Genomic DNA, 22508 nt, shown 5'->3' on the forward strand with positions numbered 1-22508 from the left:
TGACAACCATTTTATTTCTGAGCTTCCGTGGCTCAATGGTTAGCGCGTTCGGCTGTCAATCGAAAGGTTGGTGGTTGGAGCCCATCCGGGAGCGGTGTTGTGAGGTCTAGGATGTGAAGTAAAAAGTCAAAGTTTTACCTCAATACCTGACGAAAATTTAATTTTTGGGCTTCAGTGGCGCAATGGTCAGCGCGTTCAGCTGTTAACCGAAAGGTTGGTGGTTCGAGCCCTCCCGGGAGCGGTGTTGTGACGTCTCAGATGTAACGTAAAATGTCAGAGTTTTTCCACAATACCTGACGAGCATTGAATTTTTGGGCTTCCGTGGCTCAATGGTTAGCGCGTTCGGCTGTTAACCAATAGGTTGGTGGTTCGAGCCCATCCGGGAGCGGTGTTGTGAGGTCTCAGATGTGACGTAAAAAGTCAAGGTTTTTACACAATACCTGACGAGCATTTAACTTTGGGCTTCCGTGGCTCAATGGTTAGCGCGTTCGGCTGTTAACCAATAGGTTGGTGGTTCGAGCCCATCCGGGAGCGGTATTGTGACGTCTCAGATGTGACGTTAAAATCAAGGTTTTTCCAAAATACCTGACGACCATTTAATTTTTGGGCTTCCGTGGCGCAATGGTTAGCGCGTTCAGCTGCTATTCAAAAGACTGGTGGTTTGAGCTCTCCCGGGAGCGGTGTTGTGACGTCTCAAATGTAACGTAAAAATTCAAGGTTTTTCCACAATACCTGACGAACATTTAATTTTTGGGCTTCCTTGGGGCAATGGTTAGCGCGTTCGTCTGTTAACCGAAAGGTTGGTGGTTCGATCCCAACCGGGAGAGGTGTTGTAGGGTATCAGATGTAACGTAATAAGTCATAACTTATCCACAATACCTGACAACCATTTAATTTCGAGCTTCCGTGGCTCAATGGTTATCGCGTTCGGCTGTTAACCAATAGGTTTGTGGTTCGAGCCCATCCGGGATGCGGTGTTGTGAGGTCTCAGATGTAACGTAAAATGTCAGAGTTTTTCACAATACCTGACGAACATTTAATTTTTGGGCTTCCGTGGCGCAATGATTAGCGCGTTCAGCTGTTAATAGAAAGGTTGAAGGTTCGAGCCCACCCGGGAGAGGTGTTGTGGGGTCTCATATGTAGCGTAAAAAGTCAAAACTTATCCACAATACGTGACAATCATTTAATTTCTGAGCTTCCGTGGCTCAATGGTTAGCGCGTTCGGCTGTTAACCAATAGGTGTGTGGTTCGAGCCCATCCGGGAGCGGTGTTGTGACGTCTCAGATGTAACGTAAAATGTCAGAGTTTTTCCACAATACCTGACGAACATTTAATTTTTGGGCTTCCGTGGCGCAATGATTAGCGCGTTCAGCTGTTAATCGAAAGGTTGAAGGTTCGAGCCCACCCGGGAGAGGTGTTGTGGGGTCTCAGATGTAGCGTAAAAAGTCAAAACATTTCCACAATACGTGACAACCATTTAATTTCTGAGCTTCCGTGGCTCAATGGTTAGCTTGTTTGGCTGTTAACCAATAGGTTGGTGGTTCGAGCCCATCCGGGAGCGGTGTTGTGAGGTCTCAGATGTGACGTAAAAAGTCAAGGTTTTTACACAATACCTGACGAGCATTTAACTTTGGGCTTCCGTGGCTCAATGGTTAGCGCGTTCGGCTGTTAACCAATAGGTTGGTGGTTCGAGCCCATTCGGGAGCGGTGTTGTGAGGTCTCAGATGTGACGTAAAAAGTCAAGGTTTTTACACAATACCTGACGAGCATTTAAATTTGGGCTTCCGTGGCTCAATGGTTAGCGCGTTCGGCTGTTAACCAATAGGTTGGTTGTTCGAGCCCATCCGGGAGCGGTATTGTGACGTCTCAGATGTGACGTTAAAAGTCAAGGTTTTTCCAAAATACCTGACGACCATTTAATTTTTGGGCTTCCGTGGCGCAATGGTTAGCGCGTTCAGCTGCTATTCAAAAGACTGGTGGTTTGAGCTCTCCCGGGAGCGGTGTTGTGACGTCTCAAATGTAACATAAAATGTCAGAGTTTTTCCACAATACCTGTCGAACATTGAATTTTTGGGCTTCCGTGGCGCAATGGTTAGCGCGTTCAGCTGTTAATCGAAAGGTTGGTGGTACGAGCCCACCCAGGAGAGGTGTTGTGGGGTCTCAGATGTAGCGTAAAAAGTCAAAACTTTTCCACAATACGTGACAACCATTTAATTTCTGGGCTTCCGTGGCTCAATGATTAGCGCGTTCGGCTGTTAACCAATAGGTTGGTGGTTCGAGCCCACCCGGGAGCGGTGTTGTGGGATCTCAAATGTAACGTAAAAATTCAAGGTTTTTCCACAATACCTGACGAACATTTAATTTTTGGGCTTCCTTGGGGCAATGGTTAGCGCGTTCGGCTGTTAACCGAAAGGTTGGTGGTTCGATCCCAACCGGGAGAGGTGTTGTAGGGTATCAGATGTAACGTAATAAGTCATAACTTATCCACAATACCTGACAACCATTTAATTTCCGAGCTTCCGTGGCTCAATGGTTATCGCGTTCGGCTGTTAACCAATAGGTTTGTGGTTCGAGCCCATCCGGGATGCGGTGTTGTGAGGTCTCAGATGTAACGTAAAATGTCAGAGTTTTTCACAATACCTGACGAACATTTAATTTTTGGGCTTCCGTGGCGCAATGATTAGCGCGTTCAGCTGTTAATCGAAAGGTTGAAGGTTCGAGCCCACCCGGGAGAGGTGTTGTGGGGTCTCATATGTAGCGTAAAAAGTCAAAACTTATCCACAATGCGTGACAATCATTTAATTTTTGGGCTTCCGTGGCGCAATGGTTAGCGCGTTCTGCTGTTGACCCATAGGTTGGTGGTTCGAGCCCACCCGGGAGCGGTGTTGTGGGATCTCAAATGTAACGTAGAAAGCCAAAGTTTTTCCACAATACCTGACGACCATTTAATTTCTGAGCTTCCGTGGCTCAATGGTTAGCGCGTTCAGCTGTTAATCGAAAGGTTGGTGGTTGTGGGGTCTCAAATGTAACGTAGAAAGCCAAAGTTTTTCCACAATACCTGACAACCATTTAATTTCTGAGCTTCCGTGGCTCAATGGTTAGCACGTTCGGCTGTTAGCCAATAGGTTGGTGCTTCAAGCATACCCGGGAGCGGTGTTGTGGGATCTCGAATGTAACGTAGAAAGCCAAAGTTTTTCCACAATACCTGACGACCATTTAATTTTTGGGCTTCCGGGGCGCAATGGTTAGCGCGTTCAGCTGTTATTCAAAAGACTGGTGGTTTGAGCCCTTTCGGGAGCGGTGTTGTGAGGTCTCAGATGTGACGTAAAAAGTCAAGGTGTTTCCACAATACCTGACGACCATTTAATTTCTGAGCTTCCGTGGCTCAATGGTTAGCGCGTTCGGCTGTTAACCAATTGGTTGGTGGTTCGAGCTCATCCGGGAGCGGTGTTGTGAGGTCTCAGATGTGACGTAAAAAGTCTAGGTTTTTACGCAAAACCTGACGAGCATTTAATTTTTGGGCTTCCGTGGCGCAATGGTTAGCGCGTTCTGCTGTTGACCCATAGGTTGGTGGTTCGAGCCCACCCGGGAGCGGTGTTGTGGGATCTCAAATGTAACGTAGAAAGCCAAAGTTTTTCCACAATACCTGACGACCATTTAATTTCTGAGCTTCCGTGGCTCAATGGTTAGCGCGTTCAGCTGTTAATCGAAAGGTTGGTGGTTGTGGGGTCTCAAATGTAACGTAGAAAGCCAAAGTTTTTCCACAATACCTGACAACCATTTAATTTCTGAGCTTCCGTGGCTCAATGGTTAGCGCGTTCGGCTGTTAGCCAATAGGTTGGTGCTTCAAGCATACCCGGGAGCGGTGTTGTGGGATCTCGAATGTAACGTAGAAAGCCAAAGTTTTTCCACAATACCTGACGACCATTAAATTTCTGAGCTTCCGTGGCTCAATGGTTAGCGCGTTCAGCTGTTAATCGAAAGGTTGGTGGTTGTGGGGTCTCAAATGTAACGTAGAAAGCCAAAGTTTTTCCACAATACCTGACAACCATTTAATTTCTGAGCTTCCGTGGCTCAATGGTTAGCGCGTTCGGCTGTTAGCCAATAGGTTGGTGCTTCAAGCATACCCGGGAGCGGTGTTGTGACGTCTCAGATGTTACGTAAAAAGTCAAGGTTTTTCCACAATACCTGACGACCATTTAATTTTTGGGCTTCCGTGGCTCAATGGTTAGCGCGTTCGGCTGTTAACCAATAGGTTGGTGGTTCGAGGCCACCCGGGAGCGGTGTTGTGGGATCTCACATGTAACGTAGAAGGCCAAAGTTTTTCCACAATACCTGACGACCATTTAATTTTTGGGCTTCCGTGGCGCAATGGTTAGCGCGTTCGGCTGGTAACCGAAAGGTTGGTGGTTCAAGCCCACCCGGAAGCGGTGTTGTGGGATCACGAATGTAACGTAGAAAGCCAAAGTTTTTCCAGAATACCTGACGACCATTTAATTTTTGGGCTTCCGTGGCGCAATAATTAGCGCATTCAGCTGTTAATCGAAAGGTTGGTGGTTCGAGCCCACCCGAGAGAGGTGTTGTGGGGTCTCAGATGTAGCGTAAAAAGTCAAAACTTTTCCACAATACGTGACAACCATTTAATTTCTGAGCTTTCGTGGCTCAAAGGTTAGCGCGTTCGGCTGTTAGCCAATAGGTTGGTGGTTCGAGCCCACCCGGGAGCGGTGTTGTGGGATCTCAAATGTAACGTAGAAAGCCAAAGTTTTTCCACAATACCTGACGACCATTTAATTTCTGAGCTTCCGTGGCTCAATGGTTAGCGCGTTCAGCTGTTAATCGAAAGGTTGGTGGTTGTGGGGTCTCAAATGTAACGTAGAAAGCCAAAGTTTTTCCACAATACCTGACAACCATTTAATTTCTGAGCTTCCGTGGCTCAATGGTTAGCGCGTTCGGCGGTTAGCCAATAGGTTGGTGCTTCAAGCATACCCGGGAGCGGTGTTGTGGGATCTCGAATGTAACGTAGAAAGCCAAAGTTTTTCCACAATACCTGACGACCATTTAATTTCTGAGCTTCCGTGGCTCAATGGTTAGCGCGTTCAGCTGTTAATCGAAAGGTTGGTGGTTGTGGGGTCTCAAATGTAACGTAGAAAGCCAAAGTTTTTCCACAATACCTGACAACCATTTAATTTCTGAGCTTCCGTGGCTCAATGGTTAGCGCGTTCGGCTGTTAGCCAATAGGTTGGTGCTTCAAGCATACCCGGGAGCGGTGTTGTGACGTCTCAGATGTTACGTAAAAAGTCAAGGTTTTTCCACAATACCTGACGACCATTTAATTTTTGGGCTTCCGTGGCTCAATGGTTAGCGCGTTCGGCTGTTAACCAATAGGTTGGTGGTTCGAGGCCACCCGGGAGCGGTGTTGTGGGATCTCACATGTAACGTAGAAGGCCAAAGTTTTTCCACAATACCTGACGACCATTTAATTTTTGGGCTTCCGTGGCGCAATGGTTAGCGCGTTCGGCTGGTAACCGAAAGGTTGGTGGTTCAAGCCCACCCGGAAGCGGTGTTGTGGGATCACGAATGTAACGTAGAAAGCCAAAGTTTTTCCAGAATACCTGACGACCATTTAATTTTTGGGCTTCCGTGGCGCAATAATTAGCGCATTCAGCTGTTAATCGAAAGGTTGGTGGTTCGAGCCCACCCGAGAGAGGTGTTGTGGGGTCTCAGATGTAGCGTAAAAAGTCAAAACTTTTCCACAATACGTGACAACCATTTAATTTCTGAGCTTTCGTGGCTCAAAGGTTAGCGCGTTCGGCTGTTAGCCAATAGGTTGGTGGTTCGAGCCCACCCGGGAGCGGTGTTGTGGGATCTCAAATGTAACGTAGAAAGCCAAAGTTTTTCCACAATACCTGACGACCATTTAATTTCTGAGCTTCCGTGGCTCAATGGTTAGCGCGTTCAGCTGTTAATCGAAAGGTTGGTGGTTGTGGGGTCTCAAATGTAACGTAGAAAGCCAAAGTTTTTCCACAATACCTGACAACCATTTAATTTCTGAGCTTCCGTGGCTCAATGGTTAGCGCGTTCGGCTGTTAGCCAATAGGTTGGTGCTTCAAGCATACCCGGGAGCGGTGTTGTGGGATCTCGAATGTAACGTAGAAAGCCAAAGTTTTTCCACAATACCTGACGACCATTTAATTTCTGAGCTTCCGTGGCTCAATGGTTAGCGCGTTCAGCTGTTAATCGAAAGGTTGGTGGTTGTGGGGTCTCAAATGTAACGTAGAAAGCCAAAGTTTTTCCACAATACCTGACAACCATTTAATTTCTGAGCTTCCGTGGCTCAATGGTTAGCGCGTTCGGCTGTTAGCCAATAGGTTGGTGCTTCAAGCATACCCGGGAGCGGTGTTGTGACGTCTCAGATGTTACGTAAAAAGTCAAGGTTTTTCCACAATACCTGACGACCATTTAATTTTTGGGCTTCCGTGGCTCAATGGTTAGCGCGTTCGGCTGTTAACCAATAGGTTGGTGGTTCGAGGCCACCCGGGAGCGGTGTTGTGGGATCTCACATGTAACGTAGAAGGCCAAAGTTTTTCCACAATACCTGACGACCATTTAATTTTTGGGCTTCCGTGGCGCAATGGTTAGCGCGTTCGGCTGGTAACCGAAAGGTTGGTGGTTCAAGCCCACCCGGGAGCGGTGTTGTGGGATCACGAATGTAACGTAGAAAGCCAAAGTTTTTCCAGAATACCTGACGACCATTTAATTTTTGGGCTTCCGTGGCGCAATAATTAGCGCATTCAGCTGTTAATCGAAAGGTTGGTGGTTCGAGCCCACCCGAGAGAGGTGTTGTGGGGTCTCAGATGTAGCGTAAAAAGTCAAAACTTTTCCACAATACGTGACAACCATTTAATTTCTGAGCTTTCGTGGCTCAAAGGTTAGCGCGTTCGGCTGTTAGCCAATAGGTTGGTGGTTCGAGCCCACCCGGGAGCGGTGTTGTGGGATCTCAAATGTAACGTAGAAAGACAAAGTTTTTCCACAATACCTGCCGACCATTTAATTTTTGGGCTTCCGTGGCTCAATGGTTAGTGCGTTCAGCTGTTATTCAAAAGACTGGTGGTTTGAGCCCTTTCGGGAGCGGTGTTGTGAGGTCTCAGATGTGACGTAAAAAGTCAAGGTTTTTCCACAATACCTGCCGACCATTTAATTTTTGGGCTTCCGTGGCGCAATGGTTAGCGCGTTCTTCTGTTAATCGAAAGGTTGGTGGTTCGAGCCCACCCGGGAGAGGTGTTGTGGGGTCTCAGATGTAGCGTAAAAAGTCAAAACTTTTCCACAATACGTGACAACGATTTAATTTCTGAGCTTCCGTGGCTCAATGTTTAGCGCGTTCGGCTGTTAGCCAATAGGTTGGTGGTTCGAGCAAACCCGGGAGCGGTGTGGTGGGATCTCAAATGTAACGTAGAAAGCCAAAGTTTTTCCACAATACCTGATGACCATTTAATTTCTGAGCTTCCGTGGCTCAATGGTTAGCGCGTTCGGCTGTTAACCAATAGTTTGGTAGTTCGAGCCCATCCGGGAGCGGTGTTGTGAGGTCTCAGATGTGACGTAAAAAGTCAAGGTTTTTCCACAATACCTGACGACCATTTAATTTTTGAGCTTCCGTGGCGCAATGGTTAGCGCGTTCTTCTGTTAATCGAAAGGTTGGTGGTTCGAGCCCACCCGGGAGAGGTGTTGTGGGGTCTCAGATGTAGCGTAAAAAGTCAAAACTTTTCCACAATACGTGACAACGATTTAATTTCTGAGCTTCCGTGGCTCAATTTTTAGCGTGTTCGGCTGTTACCCAATAGGTTGGTGGTTCGGGCCCACCCGGGAGCGGTGTTGTGAGTTCTCAGATGTGACGTAAAATGTCAGAGTTTTTCCACAATACCTGACGAATATTTAATATTTGGGCTTTCTTGGCGCAATGGTTAGCGCGATTGGCTGTTAACAGAAAGGTTGGTGGTTCGAGCACACCCGGGAGCGGTGCTATGAGGTCTCAGATGTTACGTAAAAAGTCAAAGTTTTTCCACAATACCGGACGACCATTTAATTTCAGAGCTTCCGTGGCTCAATGGCTAGCGCTTTCGGCTTTTAACCGAAATTTTGGTTTTTCGAGCCCATCCGGGAGCGTTTTGTGAGGTCTCAGATGTAACGTAAAAAGTCAGAGTTTTTCCACAATACATGACGACCATTTAATATTTAGGCTTCCGTGGCGCAATGGTTAGCGCGTTCAGCTGCTATTCAAAAGACTGGTGGTTTGAGCCCTCCCGGGAGCGGTGTTGTGACGTCTCGAATGTAACGTAAAATGTCAGAGTTTTTCCACAATACCTGACGAACATTTAATTTTTGGGCTTCCGTGGCGCAATAATTAGCGCGTTCAGCTGTTAATCGAAAGGTTGGTGGTTCGAGCCCACCCGGGAGAGGTTTTGTGGGGTCTCAGATGTAGCGTAAAATGTCAAAACTTTTCCACAATACGTAACAACCATTTAATTTCTGAGCTTCCGTGGCTCAATGCTTAGCGCGTTCGGCTGTTAGCCAATACGTTGGTGGTTCGAGCCCACCCGGGAGCGGTGTTGTGGGATCTCAAATGTAACGTAGAAAGCCAAAGTTTTTCCACAATACCTGACGACCATTTATTTTTTGGGCTTCCTTGGCGCAATGGTTAGCGCGTTCGGCTGTTAACCGAAAGGTTGGTGGTTCGAGCCCAACCGAGAGAGGTGTTGTAGGGTCTCAGATGTAAAGTTATAAGTCATAACTTATCCACAATACGTGACAACCATTTAATTTCTGAGCTTCCGTGGCTGAATGGTTAGCGCGTTCGGCTGTTAACCAATAGGTTGGTGGTTCGAGCCCACCCGGGAGCGATGGTGTGGGATCTCAAATGTAACGTAGAAAGCCAAAGTTTTGCCACAATACCTGACGACCATTAAATTTTTGGGCTTCCTTGGCGCAATGGTTAGCGCGTTCGGCTGTTAACCGAAAGGTTGGTGGTTCGAGCCCAACCGGAATAGGTGTTGTGACGTCTCAGATGTGACGTAAAAAGCCAAGGTTTTTTCCACAACACCTGACGACCATTTATTTTTTGGGCTTCCGTGGCGCAATGGTTAGCGCGTTCGGCTTTTAACCAATAGGTTGGTGGTTCGAGCCCATCCGGGAGCGGTGTAGTGAGGTCTCAGATGTAACGTAAAATGTCAGAGTTTTTCCACAATACCTGACGAACATTTAATTTTTGGGCTTCCGTGCCGCAATGACTAGCGCGTTCAGCTGTTAATCGAAAGGTTGAAGGTTTGAGCCCACCCGGGAGAGGTGTTGTGGGGTCTCAGATGTAGCGTAAAAAGTCAAAACTTTTCCACAATACGTGACAACCATTTAATTTCAGAGCTTCCGTGGCTCAATGGTTAGCGCGTTCGGCTGTTAACCAATAGGTTGGTGGTTCGAGCCCATCCGGGAGCGGTGTTGTGACGTCTCAGATGTGACGTAAAAAGTCAAGGTTTTTCCACAATACCGGACGACCATTTAAATTTTGGGCTTCCGTGGCGCAATCGTTAGCGCGTTCGGCTGTTAACAGAAAGGTTGGTGGTTCGAGCACACCCGGGAGCGGTGCTATGAGGTCTCAGATGTTACGTAAAAAGTCAAAGTTTTTCCACAATACCGGACGACCATTTAATTTTTGGGCTTCCGTGGCGCAATGGTTAGCGCGTTCAGCTGCTATTCAAAAGCCTGGTGGTTTGAGCCCTCCCGGGAGCGGTGTTGTGACGTCTCAGATGTAACATAAAATGTCAGAGTTTTTCCACAATACCTGACGAACATTGAAATTTTGGGCTTCCGTGGCGCAATGGTTAGCGCGTTCAGCTGTTAATCGAAAGGTTGGTGGTTCGAGCCCACCCGGGAGAGGTGTTGTGGGGTCTCAGATGTAGCGTAAAAAGTCAAAACTTTTCCACAATACGTGACAACCATTTAATTTCTGAGCTTCCGTGGCTCAATGGTTAGCGCGTTCGGCTGTTAACTAATAGGTTAGTGGTTCGAGCCCACCCGGGAGCGGCGTTGTGGGATCTCAAATGTAACGTAGAAAGCCAAAGTTTTTCCACAATACCTGACTATCATTTAATTTTCGGGCTTCCGTGGCGCAATGGCTAGGGCGTTCGGCTGTTAACCAATAGGTTGGTGGTTCGAGCCCACCCGGGCGCGGTGTTGTGGGATCTCAAACGTAACGTGGAAAGCCAAAGTTTTTCCACAATACCTGACGACCATTTAATTTTTGGGCTTACGTGGCGCAATGATTAGCGCGTTCAGCTGTTAATCGAAAGGTTGAGGGTTCGAGCCCACCCGGGAGAGGTGTTGTGGGGTCTCAGATGTAGCGTAAAAAGTCAAAACTTTTCCACAATACGTGACAACCATTTAATTTCTGAGCTTCCGTGGCGCAATGGTTAGCGCGTTCAGCAGTTAACAAATAATTTAGTGGTTCGAGCCCACCCGGGAGCGGCGTTGTGGGATCTCAAACGTAACGTAGAAAGCCAAAGTTTTTCCACAATACCTGACGACCATTTAATTTTTGGGCTTCCGTGGCGCAATGGTTAACGCGTTCGGCTGTTAACCAATAGGTTGGTGGTTCGAGCCCACCCGGGAGTGGTGTTGTGGGATCTCAAATGTAACGTAGAAAGCCAAAGTTTTTCCACAATACGTGACGACCATTTAATTTCTGAGCTTTCGTGGCTCAATGGTTAGCGCGTTCGGCTGTTAACCAATAGGTTGGTGGTTAGAGCCCATCCGGGAGCGGTGTTGTGACGTCTCAGATGTAACGTAAAATGTCAGAGTTTTTCCACAATACCTGACGAACATTTAATTTTTGGGCTTCCGTGGCGCAATTATTAGCGCGTTCAACTGTTAATCGAAAGGCTGGTGGTTCAAGCGCAGCCGGAAGAGGTGTTGTGGGGTCTCAGATGTAGCGTAAAAAGTCAAAACCTATCCACAATACGTGGCAACCATTTAATTTCTGAGCTTCCGTGGCTCAATGGTTAGCGCGTTCGGCTGTTAACCAATAGGTTGGTGGTTCGAGCCCACCCGGGAGCGGTGGTGTGGGATCTCAAGTGTAACGTAGAAAGCCAAAGTTTTGCCACAATACCTGACGACCATTAAATTTTTGGGCTTCCTTGGCGCAATGGTTAGCGCGTTCGGCTGTTAACCGAAAGGTTGGTGGTTCGAGCCCAACCGAAAGAGGTGTTGTAGGGTATCAGATGTAACGTAATAAGTCATAACTTATCCACAATACCTGACAACCGTTTGATTTCTGAGCTTCCGTGGCTCAAAGGTTAGCGCGTTCGGCTGATAACAAATAGGTTGGTGGTTCGAGCCCATCCGGGAGCGGTGTTGTGAGGTCTCAGATGTGACGTAAAAAGTCAAGGTTTTTTCCACAACACCTGACGACCACTTAATTTTTGGGCTTCCGTGGCGCAATGGTTAGCGCGTTCGGCTGTTAACCAATAGGTTGGTGGTTCGAGCCCATCCGGGAGCGGTGTTGTGAGGTCTCAGATGTGAAGTAAAAAGTCAAAGTTTTACCTCAATACCTGACGACCATTTAATATTTGGCCTCCGTTGCGCAATGGTTAGCGCGTTCGGCTGTTAACCGAAAGGTTGGTGTTTCGAGCCCATCCGGGAGCGGTGTTGTGACGTTTCAGATGTTACGTAAAATGTCAGAATTTTTCCACAATACCTGACGAACATTTAATTTTTGGGCTTCCATGGCGCAATAATTAGCGCGTCCAGCTGTTAATCGAAAGGTTGGTGGTTCGAGCCCACCCGGGAGCGGTGTTGTGCGATCTCAAATGTAACGTAGAAAACCAAAGTTTTTCCACAATACCTGACTACCATTTAATTTTTGGGCTTCCTTGGCGCAATGGTTTGCGCGTTCGGCTGTTAACCGAAAGGTTGGTGGTTCGAGCCCTCCCGGGAGCGGTGTTGTGACGTCTCAGATGTAACGTAAAATGTCAGAGTTTTTCCACAATACCTGACGAGCATTTAATATCTGGGCTTCCGTGGCGCAATGGTTAGCGCGTTCAGCTGTTAATCGAAAGGTTGGTGGTTCGAGCCCACCCGGAAGAGGTGTTGTGGGGTCTCAGATGTAGCGTAAAAAGTCAAAACTTTTCCACAATACGTGACAACCATTTAATTTCTGAGCTTCCGTGGCTCAATGGTTAGCGCGTTCGGCTGTTAACCAATAGGTTGGTGTTTCGAGCCCATCCGGGAGCGGTGTTGTGACGTTTCAGATGTTACGTAAAATGTCAGAATTTTTCCACAATACCTGACGAACATTTAATTTTTGGGCTTCCGCGGCGCAATAATTAGCGCGTCCAGCTGTTAATCGAAAGGTTGGTGGTTCGAGCCCACCCGGGAGCGGTGTTGTGCGATCTCAAATGTAACGTAGAAAACCAAAGTTTTTCCACAATACCTGACTACCATTTAATTTTTGGGCTTCCTTGGCGCAATGGTTTGCGCGTTCGGCTGTTAACCGAAAGGTTGGTGGTTCGAGCCCTCCCGGGAGCGGTGTTGTGACGTCTCAGATGTAACGTAAAATGTCAGAGTTTTTCCACAATACCTGACGAGCATTTAATATCTGGGCTTCCGTGGCGCAATGGTTAGCGCGTTCAGCTGTTAATCGAAAGGTTGGTGGTTCGAGCCCACCCGGAAGAGGTGTTGTGGGGTCTCAGATGTAGCGTAAAAAGTCAAAACTTTTCCACAATACGTGACAACCATTTAATTTCTGAGCTTCCGTGGCTCAATGGTTAGCGCGTTCGGCTGTTAACCAATAGGTTGGTGGTTAGAGCCCATCCGGGAGCGGTGTTGTGACGTCTCAGATGTAACGTAAAATGTCAGAGTTTTTCCACAATACCTGACGAACATTTAATTTTTGGGCTTCCGTGGCGCAATTATTAGCGCGTTCAACTGTTAATCGAAAGGCTGGTGGTTCAAGCGCAGCCGGAAGAGGTGTTGTGGGGTCTCAGATGTAGCGTAAAAAGTCAAAACTTATCCACAATACGTGGCAACCATTTAATTTCTGAGCTTCCGTGGCTCAATGGTTAGCGCGTTCGGCTGTTAACCAATAGGTTGGTGGTTCGAGCCCACCCGGGAGCGGTGGTGTGGGATCTCAAGTGTAACGTAGAAAGCCAAAGTTTTGCCACAATACCTGACGACCATTAAATTTTTGGGCTTCCTTGGCGCAATGGTTAGCGCGTTCGGCTGTTAACCGAAAGGTTGGTGGTTCGAGCCCAACCGGAAGAGGTGTTGTAGGGTATCAGATGTAACGTAATAAGTCATAACTTATCCACAACACCTGACGACCACTTAATTTTTGGGCTTCCGTGGCGCAATGGTTAGCGCGTTCGGCTGTTAACCAATAGGTTGGTGGTTCGAGCCCATCCGGGAGCGGTGTTGTGAGGTCTCAGATGTAACGTAAAATGTCAGAGTTTTTCCACAATACCTGACGAACATTTAATTTTTGGGCTTCCGTGGCGCAATGATTAGCGCGTTCAGCTGTTAATCGAAATTTTGAAGGTTCGAGCCCACTCGGGAGAGGTGTTGTGGGGTCTCAGATGTAGCGTAAAAAGTCAAAACTTTTCCACAATACGTGACAACCATTTAATTTCTGAGCTTCCGTGGCTCAATGGTTAGCGCGTTCGGCTGTTAACTAATAGGTTAGTGGTTCGAGCCCACCCGGGAGCGGCGTTGTGGGATCTCAAATGTAACGTAGAAAGCCAAAGTTTTTCCACAATACCTGACGATCATTTAATTTTCGGGCTTCCGTGGCGCAATGGTTAGGGCGTTCGGCTGTTAACCAATAGGTTGGTGGTTCGAGCCCACCCGGGCGCGGTGTTGTGGGATCTCAAACGTAACGTGGAAAGCCAAAGTTTTTCCACAATACCTGACGACCATTTAATTTTTGGGCTTACGTGGCGCAATGATTAGCGCGTTCAGCTGTTAATCGAAAGGTTGAAGGTTCGAGCCCACCCGGGAGAGGTGTTGTGGGGTCTCAGATGTAGCGTAAAAAGTCAAAACTTTTCCACAATACGTGACAACCATTTAATTTCTGAGCTTCCGTGGCGCAATGGTTAGCGCGTTCAGCAGTTAACAAATAATTTAGTGGTTCGAGCCCATCCGGGAGCGGTGTTGTGACGTCTCAGATGTAACGTAAAATGTCAGAGTTTTTCCACAATACCTGACGAACATTTAATTTTTGGGCTTCCGTGGCGCAATGATTAGCGCGTTCAGCTGTTAATCGAAAGGTTGAAGGTTCGAGCCCACCCGGGAGAGGTGTTGTGGAGTCTCAGATGTAGCGTAAAAAGTCAAAACATTTCCACAATACGTGACAACCATTTAATTTCTGAGCTTCCGTGGCTCAATGGTTAGCTTGTTTGGCTGTTAACCAATAGGTTGGTGGTTCGAGCCCATCCGGGAGCGGTGTTGTGAGGTCTCAGATGTGACGTAAAAAGTCAAGGTTTTTACACAATACCTGACGAGCATTTAACTTTGGGCTTCCGTGGCTCAATGGTTAGCGCGTTCGGCTGTTAACCAATAGGTTGGTGGTTCGAGCCCATTCGGGAGCGGTGTTGTGAGGTCTCAGATGTGACGTAAAAAGTCAAGGTTTTTACACAATACCTGACGAGCATTTAAATTTGGGCTTCCGTGGCTCAATGGTTAGCGCGTTCGGCTGTTAACCAATAGGTTGGTTGTTCGAGCCCATCCGGGAGCGGTATTGTGACGTCTCAGATGTGACGTTAAAAGTCAAGGTTTTTCCAAAATACCTGACGACCATTTAATTTTTGGGCTTCCGTGGCGCAATGGTTAGCGCGTTCAGCTGCTATTCAAAAGACTGGTGGTTTGAGCTCTCCCGGGAGCGGTGTTGTGACGTCTCAAATGTAACATAAAATGTCAGAGTTTTTCCACAATACCTGTCGAACATTGAATTTTTGAGCTTCCGTGGCGCAATGGTTAGCGCGTTCAGCTGTTAATCGAAAGGTTGGTGGTACGAGCCCACCCAGGAGAGGTGTTGTGGGGTCTCAGATGTAGCGTAAAAAGTCAAAACTTTTCCACAATACGTGACAACCATTTAATTTCTGGGCTTCCGTGGCTCAATGATTAGCGCGTTCGGCTGTTAACCAATAGGTTGGTGGTTCGAGCCCACCCGGGAGCGGTGTTGTGGGATCTCAAATGTAACGTAAAAATTCAAGGTTTTTCCACAATACCTGACGAACATTTAATTTTTGGGCTTCCTTGGGGCAATGGTTAGCGCGTTCGGCTGTTAACCGAAAGGTTGGTGGTTCGATCCCAACCGGGAGAGGTGTTGTAGGGTATCAGATGTAACGTAATAAGTCATAACTTATCCACAATACCTGACAACCATTTAATTTCCGAGCTTCCGTGGCTCAATGGTTATCGCGTTCGGCTGTTAACCAATAGGTTTGTGGTTCGAGCCCATCCGGGATGCGGTGTTGTGAGGTCTCAGATGTAACGTAAAATGTCAGAGTTTTTCACAATACCTGACGAACATTTAATTTTTGGGCTTCCGTGGCGCAATGATTAGCGCGTTCAGCTGTTAATCGAAAGGTTGAAGGTTCGAGCCCACCCGGGAGAGGTGTTGTGGGGTCTCATATGTAGCGTAAAAAGTCAAAACTTATCCACAATGCGTGACAATCATTTAATTTTTGGGCTTCCGTGGCGCAATGGTTAGCGCGTTCTGCTGTTGACCCATAGGTTGGTGGTTCGAGCCCACCCGGGAGCGGTGTTGTGGGATCTCAAATGTAACGTAGAAAGCCAAAGTTTTTCCACAATACCTGACGACCATTTAATTTCTGAGCTTCCGTGGCTCAATGGTTAGCGCGTTCAGCTGTTAATCGAAAGGTTGGTGGTTGTGGGGTCTCAAATGTAACGTAGAAAGCCAAAGTTTTTCCACAATACCTGACAACCATTTAATTTCTGAGCTTCCGTGGCTCAATGGTTAGCACGTTCGGCTGTTAGCCAATAGGTTGGTGCTTCAAGCATACCCGGGAGCGGTGTTGTGGGATCTCGAATGTAACGTAGAAAGCCAAAGTTTTTCCACAATACCTGACGACCATTTAATTTTTGGGCTTCCGTGGCGCAATGGTTAGCGCGTTCGGCTGTTAACCGAAAGGTTGGTGGTTCAAGCCCATCCGGGAGCGGTGTTGTGACGTCTCAGATGTTACGTAAAAAGTCAAGGTTTTTCCACAATACCTGACGACCATTTAATTTTTGGGCTTCCGTGGCTCAATGGTTAGCGCGTTCGGCTGTTAACCAATTCGTTGGTGGTTCGATGCCACCCGGGAGCGGTGTTGTGGGATCTCACATGTAACGTAGAAAGCCAAAGTTTTTCCACAATACCTGACGACCATTTAATTTTTGGGCTTCCGTGGCGCAATTGGTTAGCGCGTTCGGCTGTTAACCGAAAGGTTGGTGGTTCAAGCCCACCCGGGAGCGGTGTTGTGGGATCACGAATGTAACGTTGAAAGCCAAAGTTTTTCCAGAATACCTGACGACCATTTAATTTTTGGGCTTCCGTGGCGCAATAATTAGCGCGTTCAGCTGTTAATCGAAAGGTTGGTGGTTTGAGCCCACCCGAGAGAGGTGTTGTGGGGTCTCAGATGTAGCGTAAAAAGTCAAAACTTTTCCACAATACGTGACAACCATTTAATTTCTGAGCTTTCGTGGCTCAATGGTTAGCGCGTTCGGCTGTTAGCCAATAGGTTGGTGGTTCGAGCCCACCCGGGAGCGGTGTTGTGGGATTTCAAATGTAACGTAGAAAGCCAAAGTTTTTCCACAATACCTGACGACCATTTAATTTTTGGGCTTCCGGGGCGCAATGGTTAGCGCGTTCAGCTGTTATTCAAAAGACTGGTGGTTTGAGCCCTTTCGGGAGCGGTGTTGTGAGGTCTCAGATGTGACGTAAAAAGTCAAGGTGTTTCCACAATACCTGACGACCATTTAATTTCTGAGCTTCCGTGGCTCAATGGTTAGCGCGTTCGGCTGTTAACCAATTGGTTGGTGGTTCGAGCTCATCCGGGAGCGGTGTTGTGAGGTCTCAGATGTGACGTAAAAAGTCTAGGTTTTTACGCAAAACCTGACGAGCATTTAATTTTTGGGCTTCCGTGGCGCAATGGTTAGCGCGTTCTGCTGTTGACCCATAGGTTGGTGGTTCGAGCCCACCCGGGAGCGGTGTTGTGGGATCTCAAATGTAACGTAGAAAGCCAAAGTTTTTCCACAATACCTGACGACCATTTAATTTCTGAGCTTCCGTGGCTCAATGGTTAGCGCGTTCAGCTGTTAATCGAAAGGTTGGTGGTTGTGGGGTCTCAAATGTAACGTAGAAAGCCAAAGTTTTTCCACAATACCTGACAACCATTTAATTTCTGAGCTTCCGTGGCTCAATGGTTAGCGCGTTCGGCTGTTAGCCAATAGGTTGGTGCTTCAAGCATACCCGGGAGCGGTGTTGTGGGATCTCGAATGTAACGTAGAAAGCCAAAGTTTTTCCACAATACCTGACGACCATTAAATTTCTGAGCTTCCGTGGCTCAATGGTTAGCGCGTTCAGCTGTTAATCGAAAGGTTGGTGGTTGTGGGGTCTCAAATGTAACGTAGAAAGCCAAAGTTTTTCCACAATACCTGACAACCATTTAATTTCTGAGCTTCCGTGGCTCAATGGTTAGCGCGTTCGGCTGTTAGCCAATAGGTTGGTGCTTCAAGCATACCCGGGAGCGGTGTTGTGACGTCTCAGATGTTACGTAAAAAGTCAAGGTTTTTCCACAATACCTGACGACCATTTAATTTTTGGGCTTCCGTGGCTCAATGGTTAGCGCGTTCGGCTGTTAACCAATAGGTTGGTGGTTCGAGGCCACCCGGGAGCGGTGTTGTGGGATCTCACATGTAACGTAGAAGGCCAAAGTTTTTCCACAATACCTGACGACCATTTAATTTTTGGGCTTCCGTGGCGCAATGGTTAGCGCGTTCGGCTGGTAACCGAAAGGTTGGTGGTTCAAGCCCACCCGGAAGCGGTGTTGTGGGATCACGAATGTAACGTAGAAAGCCAAAGTTTTTCCAGAATACCTGACGACCATTTAATTTTTGGGCTTCCGTGGCGCAATAATTAGCGCGTTCAGCTGTTAATCGAAAGGTTGGTGGTTTGAGCCCACCCGAGAGAGGTGTTGTGGGGTCTCAGATGTAGCGTAAAAAGTCAAAACTTTTCCACAATACGTGACAACCATTTAATTTCTGAGCTTTCGTGGCTCAATGGTTAGCGCGTTCGGCTGTTAGCCAATAGGTTGGTGGTTCGAGCCCACCCGGGAGCGGTGTTGTGGGATTTCAAATGTAACGTAGAAAGCCAAAGTTTTTCCACAATACCTGACGACCATTTAATTTTTGGGCTTCCGGGGCGCAATGGTTAGCGCGTTCAGCTGTTATTCAAAAGACTGGTGGTTTGAGCCCTTTCGGGAGCGGTGTTGTGAGGTCTCAGATGTGACGTAAAAAGTCAAGGTGTTTCCACAATACCTGACGACCATTTAATTTCTGAGCTTCCGTGGCTCAATGGTTAGCGCGTTCGGCTGTTAACCAATTGGTTGGTGGTTCGAGCTCATCCGGGAGCGGTGTTGTGAGGTCTCAGATGTGACGTAAAAAGTCTAGGTTTTTACGCAAAACCTGACGAGCATTTAATTTTTGGGCTTCCGTGGCGCAATGGTTAGCGCGTTCTGCTGTTGACCCATAGGTTGGTGGTTCGAGCCCACCCGGGAGCGGTGTTGTGGGATCTCAAATGTAACGTAGAAAGCCAAAGTTTTTCCACAATACCTGACGACCATTTAATTTCTGAGCTTCCGTGGCTCAATGGTTAGCGCGTTCAGCTGTTAATCGAAAGGTTGGTGGTTGTGGGGTCTCAAATGTAACGTAGAAAGCCAAAGTTTTTCCACAATACCTGACAACCATTTAATTTCTGAGCTTCCGTGGCTCAATGGTTAGCGCGTTCGGCTGTTAGCCAATAGGTTGGTGCTTCAAGCATACCCGGGAGCGGTGTTGTGGGATCTCGAATGTAACGTAGAAAGCCAAAGTTTTTCCACAATACCTGACGACCATTAAATTTCTGAGCTTCCGTGGCTCAATGGTTAGCGCGTTCAGCTGTTAATCGAAAGGTTGGTGGTTGTGGGGTCTCAAATGTAACGTAGAAAGCCAAAGTTTTTCCACAATACCTGACAACCATTTAATTTCTGAGCTTCCGTGGCTCAATGGTTAGCGCGTTCGGCTGTTAGCCAATAGGTTGGTGCTTCAAGCATACCCGGGAGCGGTGTTGTGACGTCTCAGATGTTACGTAAAAAGTCAAGGTTTTTCCACAATACCTGACGACCATTTAATTTTTGGGCTTCCGTGGCTCAATGGTTAGCGCGTTCGGCTGTTAACCAATAGGTTGGTGGTTCGAGGCCACCCGGGAGCGGTGTTGTGGGATCTCACATGTAACGTAGAAGGCCAAAGTTTTTCCACAATACCTGACGACCATTTAATTTTTGGGCTTCCGTGGCGCAATGGTTAGCGCGTTCGGCTGGTAACCGAAAGGTTGGTGGTTCAAGCCCACCCGGAAGCGGTGTTGTGGGATCACGAATGTAACGTAGAAAGCCAAAGTTTTTCCAGAATACCTGACGACCATTTAATTTTTGGGCTTCCGTGGCGCAATAATTAGCGCGTTCAGCTGTTAATCGAAAGGTTGGTGGTTTGAGCCCACCCGAGAGAGGTGTTGTGGGGTCTCAGATGTAGCGTAAAAAGTCAAAACTTTTCCACAATACGTGACAACCATTTAATTTCTGAGCTTTCGTGGCTCAATGGTTAGCGCGTTCGGCTGTTAGCCAATAGGTTGGTGGTTCGAGCCCACCCGGGAGCGGTGTTGTGGGATTTCAAATGTAACGTAGAAAGCCAAAGTTTTTCCACAATACCTGACGACCATTTAATTTTTGGGCTTCCGGGGCGCAATGGTTAGCGCGTTCAGCTGTTATTCAAAAGACTGGTGGTTTGAGCCCTTTCGGGAGCGGTGTTGTGAGGTCTCAGATGTGACGTAAAAAGTCAAGGTGTTTCCACAATACCTGACGACCATTTAATTTCTGAGCTTCCGTGGCTCAATGGTTAGCGCGTTCGGCTGTTAACCAATTGGTTGGTGGTTCGAGCTCATCCGGGAGCGGTGTTGTGAGGTCTCAGATGTGACGTAAAAAGTCTAGGTTTTTACGCAAAACCTGACGAGCATTTAATTTTTGGGCTTCCGTGGCGCAATGGTTAGCGCGTTCTGCTGTTGACCCATAGGTTGGTGGTTCGAGCCCACCCGGGAGCGGTGTTGTGGGATCTCAAATGTAACGTAGAAAGCCAAAGTTTTTCCACAATACCTGACGACCATTTAATTTCTGAGCTTCCGTGGCTCAATGGTTAGCGCGTTCAGCTGTTAATCGAAAGGTTGGTGGTTGTGGGGTCTCAAATGTAACGTAGAAAGCCAAAGTTTTTCCACAATACCTGACAACCATTTAATTTCTGAGCTTCCGTGGCTCAATGGTTAGCGCGTTCGGCTGTTAGCCAATAGGTTGGTGCTTCAAGCATACCCGGGAGCGGTGTTGTGGGATCTCGAATGTAACGTAGAAAGCCAAAGTTTTTCCACAATACCTGACGACCATTAAATTTCTGAGCTTCCGTGGCTCAATGGTTAGCGCGTTCAGCTGTTAATCGAAAGGTTGGTGGTTGTGGGGTCTCAAATGTAACGTAGAAAGCCAAAGTTTTTCCACAATACCTGACAACCATTTAATTTCTGAGCTTCCGTGGCTCAATGGTTAGCGCGTTCGGCTGTTAGCCAATAGGTTGGTGCTTCAAGCATACCCGGGAGCGGTGTTGTGACGTCTCAGATGTTACGTAAAAAGTCAAGGTTTTTCCACAATACCTGACGACCATTTAATTTTTGGGCTTCCGTGGCTCAATGGTTAGCGCGTTCGGCTGTTAACCAATAGGTTGGTGGTTCGAGGCCACCCGGGAGCGGTGTTGTGGGATCTCACATGTAACGTAGAAGGCCAAAGTTTTTCCACAATACCTGACGACCATTTAATTTTTGGGCTTCCGTGGCGCAATGGTTAGCGCGTTCGGCTGGTAACCGAAAGGTTGGTGGTTCAAGCCCACCCGGAAGCGGTGTTGTGGGATCACGAATGTAACGTAGAAAGCCAAAGTTTTTCCAGAATACCTGACGACCATTTAATTTTTGGGCTTCCGTGGCGCAATAATTAGCGCATTCAGCTGTTAATCGAAAGGTTGGTGGTTCGAGCCCACCCGAGAGAGGTGTTGTGGGGTCTCAGATGTAGCGTAAAAAGTCAAAACTTTTCCACAATACGTGACAACCATTTAATTTCTGAGCTTTCGTGGCTCAAAGGTTAGCGCGTTCGGCTGTTAGCCAATAGGTTGGTGGTTCGAGCCCACCCGGGAGCGGTGTTGTGGGATCTCAAATGTAACGTAGAAAGCCAAAGTTTTTCCACAATACCTGACGACCATTTAATTTCTGAGCTTCCGTGGCTCAATGGTTAGCGCGTTCAGCTGTTAATCGAAAGGTTGGTGGTTGTGGGGTCTCAAATGTAACGTAGAAAGCCAAAGTTTTTCCACAATACCTGACAACCATTTAATTTCTGAGCTTCCGTGGCTCAATGGTTAGCGCGTTCGGCGGTTAGCCAATAGGTTGGTGCTTCAAGCATACCCGGGAGCGGTGTTGTGGGATCTCGAATGTAACGTAGAAAGCCAAAGTTTTTCCACAATACCTGACGACCATTTAATTTCTGAGCTTCCGTGGCTCAATGGTTAGCGCGTTCAGCTGTTAATCGAAAGGTTGGTGGTTGTGGGGTCTCAAATGTAACGTAGAAAGCCAAAGTTTTTCCACAATACCTGACAACCATTTAATTTCTGAGCTTCCGTGGCTCAATGGTTAGCGCGTTCGGCTGTTAGCCAATAGGTTGGTGCTTCAAGCATACCCGGGAGCGGTGTTGTGACGTCTCAGATGTTACGTAAAAAGTCAAGGTTTTTCCACAATACCTGACGACCATTTAATTTTTGGGCTTCCGTGGCTCAATGGTTAGCGCGTTCGGCTGTTAACCAATAGGTTGGTGGTTCGAGGCCACCCGGGAGCGGTGTTGTGGGATCTCACATGTAACGTAGAAGGCCAAAGTTTTTCCACAATACCTGACGACCATTTAATTTTTGGGCTTCCGTGGCGCAATGGTTAGCGCGTTCGGCTGGTAACCGAAAGGTTGGTGGTTCAAGCCCACCCGGAAGCGGTGTTGTGGGATCACGAATGTAACGTAGAAAGCCAAAGTTTTTCCAGAATACCTGACGACCATTTAATTTTTGGGCTTCCGTGGCGCAATAATTAGCGCATTCAGCTGTTAATCGAAAGGTTGGTGGTTCGAGCCCACCCGAGAGAGGTG

At 47.6% G+C, this 22508-nt stretch overlaps 8 non-coding genes across 8 annotated transcripts; all 8 read left to right on the forward strand.

Annotated features, from left to right (window-relative positions):
• Positions 1-21: 21 nt before the first annotated feature.
• Positions 22-94, forward strand: TRNAD-GUC (transfer RNA aspartic acid (anticodon GUC)). Its single transcript has one exon. It is a non-coding gene; the product is annotated as a tRNA-Asp (tRNA).
• A 4263-nt stretch (positions 95-4357) lies between these two features.
• On the forward strand, positions 4358-4430 carry TRNAT-GGU (transfer RNA threonine (anticodon GGU)). Its single transcript has one exon. It is a non-coding gene; the product is annotated as a tRNA-Thr (tRNA).
• Positions 4431-5487: 1057 nt separating this feature from the next.
• TRNAT-GGU (transfer RNA threonine (anticodon GGU)) lies at positions 5488-5560 on the forward strand. Its single transcript has one exon. It is a non-coding gene; the product is annotated as a tRNA-Thr (tRNA).
• A 1057-nt stretch (positions 5561-6617) lies between these two features.
• On the forward strand, positions 6618-6690 carry TRNAT-GGU (transfer RNA threonine (anticodon GGU)). The gene has a single exon. It is a non-coding gene; the product is annotated as a tRNA-Thr (tRNA).
• Positions 6691-18013: 11323 nt separating this feature from the next.
• TRNAT-GGU (transfer RNA threonine (anticodon GGU)) lies at positions 18014-18086 on the forward strand. Its single transcript has one exon. It is a non-coding gene; the product is annotated as a tRNA-Thr (tRNA).
• Positions 18087-19584: 1498 nt separating this feature from the next.
• Positions 19585-19657, forward strand: TRNAT-GGU (transfer RNA threonine (anticodon GGU)). The gene has a single exon. It is a non-coding gene; the product is annotated as a tRNA-Thr (tRNA).
• Positions 19658-21155: 1498 nt separating this feature from the next.
• TRNAT-GGU (transfer RNA threonine (anticodon GGU)) lies at positions 21156-21228 on the forward strand. The gene has a single exon. It is a non-coding gene; the product is annotated as a tRNA-Thr (tRNA).
• A 1057-nt stretch (positions 21229-22285) lies between these two features.
• TRNAT-GGU (transfer RNA threonine (anticodon GGU)) lies at positions 22286-22358 on the forward strand. Its single transcript has one exon. It is a non-coding gene; the product is annotated as a tRNA-Thr (tRNA).
• The last annotated feature ends 150 nt before the right edge of the window (positions 22359-22508 follow it).

This window comes from Phalangium opilio, unplaced genomic scaffold (genome assembly GCF_054372755.1).
Source record: "Phalangium opilio isolate 3A_F unplaced genomic scaffold, DU_Popi_V2 ptg000390l_1, whole genome shotgun sequence".
In the NCBI taxonomy this organism is placed as follows: domain Eukaryota; kingdom Metazoa; phylum Arthropoda; class Arachnida; order Opiliones; family Phalangiidae; genus Phalangium; species Phalangium opilio.